The sequence below is a fragment of the Nicotiana attenuata genome, unplaced genomic scaffold (assembly GCF_001879085.1).
Source record: "Nicotiana attenuata strain UT unplaced genomic scaffold, NIATTr2, whole genome shotgun sequence".
NCBI lineage: Eukaryota > Viridiplantae > Streptophyta > Magnoliopsida > Solanales > Solanaceae > Nicotiana > Nicotiana attenuata.
In genome coordinates, this window is record NW_017671472.1 from 71662 (window position 1) to 78963 (window position 7302).

Sequence of the window (7302 nt, forward strand, 5' to 3'; positions counted from 1 at the left end):
CTTATATTTGATTGAATTGCAGTTTTTTGATTGTAGGACCAATTTGACCAATTTAAAAAGCAGCAAAAAGAAGGAGAAATTTCTTTAAATGATGGTGATATCTTCGAAAAAGTACTGGGGGCCGAAAAAAATGGATATCTTCGTGCGTATGGCCCCGGAAAAAATATCAGTGAATATTTTTGTGGTAGACCAACAAAAGTACAAAGCAACTAGAATTGACCAGAAAAGAGGCAAATTAGCGTGTGGAAGAAGTTAAAGGGAAGCTAAGGAACAAGTTGAAGAAATCAAGAAAGATATGAATAATCAACTAGCAGAGATGAATAAACAATGGGAAGAAAAATTTCGAATGATACTTGCAGCATAAGGTCTACAACAAATTGATACAGATCTAACGGTAAGTAACTTATTAGACTTTTATTACTATCTTTTTATATTAGTAATTTAGTATATATGTGATTTCTTTTAGGTAATATTCATATTAAAAATAAAATTTAATTTTTTATATAGAAAATACTTCATTGAATCATTTAGTTATTTGCTTTTTTTTTTCTATTGTTATTGCAGCCTGTGGAGGAGTTATAAAAGCATCAAGGTCGACGGGCACATGAATAATGTTTTTCCTCTTGTTAAAACTTATTGATATGTTTCAAACGATGTTCTAATATTTGGAATGATATTGTTGAACCTTTGTTAAATTTTGTTTATTAATATATTGTGTTTATTACGTAATTGAAGATCTTATGCTACAGTTGCCTATGTGTTTCACTATCAAAATTTGATTGTATTTCTAAATAGGCTTTATATGAATTATTGTGGCTAATAATGCTTGTGGCAATTTTTTAATTAGTAGCAATAAATTTTTAAATTTGTAGCTAAACATATATATTGCCACATAATAAAAACGTAGCTATATATTTTTATTTCCATAGCAAAAATGAAGAAAATTTATTGCTACGATTTTATGCTTCATGGCAAAAGAGAATGGAATATTAGCTATGAGTTTTTCAATTTGTAGCTAAACACATACTTCTACAATAGCCACGTATCAAGAATATGGCTACTCATTTTCACTTTCCGTAGCAAATGATGAAAATCATTTGCTATAGTTCTACATATTTCATGGCTAAAAGTATGGAATATTAGCTACAATATGAAAAGGTTTATGGCAAATACTTCAATTCATAGCTACGGAGTTTTTAAATTGTAGCTAAACATGAGTATTATTGCCACGAGACTAAGCTCTAGAAATAGCCACAAAATTTGAGTTTGCATAGCAAATAAATTAAATCTTTTGCTACAACACAACATTTTGTGGCTACAATATGAAGATAACTACAAATTTGTTCGTCGTGGCAAAAGAATAAAATCACTTGCTATAAGTATATTTTTTGTAGCAAAAACCTTTTACCATCATCGCTACAACATAAAAAATTTCCGTGGCAATAAGTATTAGTCCTTAGCCACGGATCATATAAAGTCTGTAGCTGACTTTTATCTACGCATGCTAAAGAAAAAAATATTGTAGCTAAAGTGTTTTGCCACGAAAATTTTCATATTTAGCTACAGTGCTTTTCATAGCTATAGATGCGTAATGTTGTAGTGATAAACAACTGTAGACACACGAAAAAACACTACTGGAATATACGTTGATTTATTTGCTTTCTGATTATATTATTCAAAAATCTCTTTCTTATATACTTTTTTCTGATTATCAGTAACCCGAGTTCTTCTAAATTCAAGCTTTGACCTAAAATCTAATTTTTGGTTAAACAAGAATACAATTACCTAGTTAACAACAATTGGCACAACTTGTTGTTAGTTGTCGTATTGAAATGGTGTAACTTTTCCACTTCTAACTTAAATAATTAAGTGGCTTAAAAAGTAAAACAAAAAGGGCGTATTCAAATTATAGTGAAGCTTTCATACAAGAACTTAAATCTCCGAACGGGCTGCCACATAAGCGATGGTTGGTGGGGGCTGATGACCATTGTATAACGTCTGTAACTTTTGCTTCACTTCTATACTAAATTTGAGAAAAACCTCAGTTTAACTCTGATTCATGAGCAAAGAAAACTATAGGGAAGGATCTTTAATTATATGAAATGGCGTTTTCTCCTCAACCATAGGCGGAGAACAGGCCCTTTTAACAGCTAAAGTGAAGGGTTGGATATTACCTAATCGGCACGCACAAGCACTTGTGATTATTTATGTTAACATTATGTAGGTACACTTAGCCGGTAACCATGTTAACATACACCTTTTTCTTTTTACATATTTAATAAGTCAATTATGTAATACCAGCAACATATCATAGAGATGGGGATTTAACAGTTAAACTCGATGACTTCAACCTCTAAAATTCTTAATATCGAACTCATTATACTCTTAAAATGATGGATTCAGACCTTCTATACTTGTTGCAAGTTGAATGAATCTTTTAATATAAGTTTATGCATATATAATGGATTCAAACCATCTACTTGTTTCAATTTGAATGAATCTTTTAATATAAATTTATGCATATTTCTGCATCGAAAATACTAGGTTCAGCCCAGTGCAGCAATGTTGCATCCTCCTCTGCCTTCAAATCACATTCAAATTCATATATAACACCTAATTTAACATATTGTAGCAGGTTATTGCTCTATTTCTTCAGATTACCATACTCATGTCGAAGAATTACTCATTGTATATTAATTTATGCTGATGGTGTAAAACTAATGTGCATTATACTCTTACTTAGGAATAATATAAATAACTAATGAACTGCTTTAGGGGAGTAGTTAATGCAATTCCTGTTGGAAGATAAGGTTGTGGGACAGTCTTCCACAAAAACAAAGCCAGGTTTGTGAGCTTAATGATCAAGGATTAACCCACGCCGAACCATTAACGGCCGCCACGTAAGTAAGTAACCCCAAAATACAGCCATCATTCCGTTACAACGGGACCCACTCTCCACCGTTACGGGCACGGACCCCTTAGCTCACACATTGGCTGAGCTAAAGCTGTTTCTGCCTCGCTGGATTATTTTTATTTACAATTTTAATTTTCAAGTTTTTTTTTTTTTTTTTTATAAAGAAAAGTTATTTTTTTTCGGAGAAGAGTCTCTTTCAAAATGTATTGGGTCGGTCTGTAGGGTATGGTCCTTGGGGAAAAAGAAATGTTATTAAATTGTAGACCCAACCAACCAGAGGACGCGTGAAGTTGCATTTTATTTCACGTTTTTGCATTTTATAATGTTAAACCTTACGAAAGCTTTCTTTCGTTTTCATAGTAGTAACTTTTTGCAGTACTCTTTATATATATATAGATTTTCTTATAAGTTTAATATATGGCGTTTAATTACTATTGCGCAGAAAAAGTCAAGAGTATTGTAATTCAGAAAGGGGCTTGAGCTCAGTTCACTTTTTGGTTGTGTTTGCACTGAAGGATGAACAATATAGAGCCCGTAATGGGAGACCATTGCAAAAGCTAACCTTTTTCTAATATATTTCAATTTTCATTTGAATGTCTGGGTACTCGTTTTTGGGTCTAACTAATTCAAATTCGCTTTTCATAAGGTTCATAAATGGAATAAAACCTTTTTACCGGGATTTTTATCATTCTCAAAACTCGATCTGAAATCTCTAATTAATAGTTGATGAATTTATCTATCCCACCATAACACATGGTCATCAGTTTTCTTTTTTATTAATATAGGAAAGTTATATTATAATTTTGATGGTTAGCTTTCAGTTGTATGCACAACTAACCTTAAACCTTAAACGCGGCTGTTTGTTTCAGAAAGGAGGAAATTGGTTAAATAAAAAATACAAGAAAAATGTGTCGATTCTAATGGGTGACAATTAAAAATCATACCAGAAAGGCATGAAAAAAATAAACTAAATTTAAAATCATACACAAGATAATATCTTTTTTTATTCCCTTCCAACTATTACAGTTCACAAAAGTACAAGAGACTCCAATGCCATCACCAATTTGGTCGCGTATTAAAAATTGGAGTTATTACATCGGATCATACATGTATAACATTCGATTCTCATTCTCATATCCAGCCCTCCACTCAAAAAGATTTAAGATTTTAAAAAGTATTTGATTAGTTTATAGTATTAAATACTAATCCCGCTAAATTCGTAGGGAAGATAAAAACTTTAACCAGGAGATAAAAAAAGTGGTAGAATACTACACCTGGAATTCAAACTTAGGACTTAAATAATTTTTGTGTCAACTTTATCATTACACTATATGCAAAGGAAATCCAACAATTTAATTACATACATAGAGCATGTTCTTAACCTCTCTATATGTGTATAAGTTAAGGAAATATAATTAGACTCTAGCCTTTGATCCATGCAGACTCACGCGATAATGCTGTAAATTAGGTTTTTTTTGAACCCTAATTGACTTTCAGCGGTGGTTCTTTAATAGCTTCCAGAATTAAGCATGATTTATCCACGGAAAACCAATCAGGAATGTGTTAAAAGCAGTAAATCTGATGGAGGAAATAGAGACACAATTATAAATACTGAGGGTGTTTGGTACGACGTAAAATATTTCTCGAAAAATGTTTTCCCAAAAAGACTTTGTCTCATTCAGTACTCTTGAAAACTCAGAAATATTTCAAATGAGTTAACAGAGAAAAACATACACAAAGAAAATCTATTTTCTCCTTTTAATAAGATAAAAAATTTACCCTGTCTAGTAGGACTCTGGCAGCACAATCGTTGTAGTAGTGATTGGAGGTAACTTTGTAGTTGCTGCAGAGTGGAGATGTTACTCTGTAGTTTATAATTTTCTTGTACAGATTGCCATTGGTAATAAAAACTTTTATTTACCAAAAAAAAAAAAAGAAATATTTTTCGAGAAAAATATATGTATTTTCTGTTTGATTGTCTGGAATTGACTTATTTCTTCGTACTAAAAACACCCTAAGTGCGTTGAGACTCCAAGTGGTCAAATTATTCTCTTCCTATATATTTTTGACAAAGAAAAAAAAATTAGAGGAAATAATCAGTAAAATGTTAGTAGTAACTTTTTTTTTGGTTAGAAGTGTTTCTTCTTCCTCTTCAACCCCTTACAATTATGGGGTAAATAGTGTACATATTTGATTAAATGATTATGTCACCAACAACACTATTTTATAACCTAACAAATAATATAAACAAATACATCCTCTTTTTGGTCGGGTGTGTTGTCTTATGGTCTATGGAGTCTGCCCTTTAATAAGGCTTAGCAAATATGCCCTCATCTTTCTGACGTTCTCTCTCTCTCTCTCTCAATTTAGCTCTTTGATCAAAGAAAACATACAAAAAGAGTGAAAGTACAATTTTTACAAAAAAATATATTTTTGTCTCAATCAAGAACTGGTGGTGGAGAAACCTGTGTGCTTCAGCCTCAGCCACCATTTTTTCCGCCTCCCAAATCTTTTTGCAATAATCTTAGCTTTCTCTTCAAGAGATAAGGTGATAGAAAATATATAGTAGTAGTTGCTTTTATATATAGAAGAAAAGAAAGAAAAGAAAAATGATTTATGATATATAGAACCTTTACATTCTCGTTTGCATATTTTTCAGTCATTCTTTTGAAACCCTATTGTTTCTAGCTCATCTTTTTCTTTCCTCTTCAGGAATAAAAAGGTGTTTGTTTTTCATCCCCTTTTTCATCTGCTCTTACTTTCCTTTGGGATCTGATCATTTTATGAGGACCATTATAAGGTTTTATGAGAGTTAGAGTTATTCAATTCCCGAGGTATAAAGATATAAAAACCTCTCAAACATTTGCTTCTCTTTTTGTCTGCTTCAATGTATTTATTCAAAAGTTTAAAGAGAGAGTGAGAGGCAGAAACAACCATTTTCCTTTATAGTAACTTTGATTATATTGATCTGAAATCTGAATAGAAGAGTTGAAAGAATCAGATCAAGGGAAGAACAACTCTAGAGGATCATTATAAAGGTTGTCTATTTATCTTCTCATTTTCTTCTTCTTTGATCACTTTTTTCATGGTCTTGTAATTGTGTCTCAAAAATATTTAAAACTTCTTGTTTTCTATTCACTACCTAGATCTTATTTATCCCTCCTTCTTATTCTTTTTTGCAATTTTAAATTTCTAAAAAAGTGTTAAAAAATTTAGGATAGATGTTGTGCTGGGATATTTAGGTGCATGCTTTTGAATAATTAGCACTATTTTGATGCTAATAAATCTCTTATTGTTGCACTTCTTTGAGAATGTGTGTTTTTTACGTTCGTTATAGTTGAACAAAGTAAAGGTATTTTTTTTTAGTTTGATTACACGGTATTTTACTTTATGAGTGGAGGAAACAATTATACTTATTGTACTTGTTTCATTCAGGGTTCATGCCTCAGGCTAAAGCAAACTTGAGTAGTTTTAGCCACATCCATCTTCAAGTGATTAGAGCTCTCATGCTTTTATCCCCACAAAAGTTGACAAAACAAAACTCCTCGACATACATCATTTACTTTAGTGTTTATTTTCAACATACGTGTTTTCTTACTAATTTACGTAGGAAAACTTTTTTTTGCTTTGTTTTTTCTTCATTTGTGTTTTTTCAATTTGGATTTTTACTGTCATTGATTTATGGTGATTTATAAGTATAGTTAAATTTGTTTTTACTTTTTGTATTTTTAGGGCTTGATATCCGGTGTTAAATAGGAAACTCAATGTAGATATATTATGGGAGTCATCTTTAAGTTTTCTACGGTTTATCACCATTGAATATCTTTTTTTTTCACCTGTTACTAGCTAGTTTAAGGCAAGAATGCATATCTATATGACAAGACTACGATACTAAAAAACCCCTTAATTAAATTATCATATTATTCCACTTTGATAATAAAGCATACGTTAGTTTCTTTTGAATTTATAGTTTGGTCTAAAATATGTGGAAAAAGATAATTTTAGTATCCCCTTTATCCAATCATATGTTTTCTCAGTATTTGGGTTCCTCAAATTCTTTTTTCTTCTCCTGCTGCTCTTGTTTTTAACTTATTTTTTTATCTTTATGGAGTACAATAAAATACTATGCATGGAACTATTGTAACATTATAAAACTTAAATAATATATCGAAATTCATTTTTGAAAATTTCAAACTTAGGCTTGAATACTTCTAGGAAAATCCTTATCTATGTGCATTTGCTATAGAATCCTACGCATAAAACTGTTTAATTTTAATTTAATCAACAATTCTCCTAGCTAAAATTGAAGAAGAAAACAAATTAATTAACTGCACAAAAGCTTAAAAAGTACTAACTCATGAAGTATATGTATATATATATATATATAT

At 30.8% G+C, this 7302-nt stretch overlaps 1 protein-coding gene across 1 annotated transcript in view; it reads left to right on the top strand.

Moving 5' to 3' along the window:
- The first annotated feature begins 5251 nt into the window (after window positions 1–5251).
- LOC109208501 (NAC domain-containing protein 7-like) overlaps window positions 5252–7302 on the top strand; it is a 5189-nt gene continuing 3138 nt past the window's right edge. The window contains exon 1 of the mRNA XM_019371621.1: window positions 5252–5952. The gene's annotated coding sequence lies outside the window, so the exon portion shown is untranslated. The remainder of the gene's footprint in view (window positions 5953–7302) is intronic.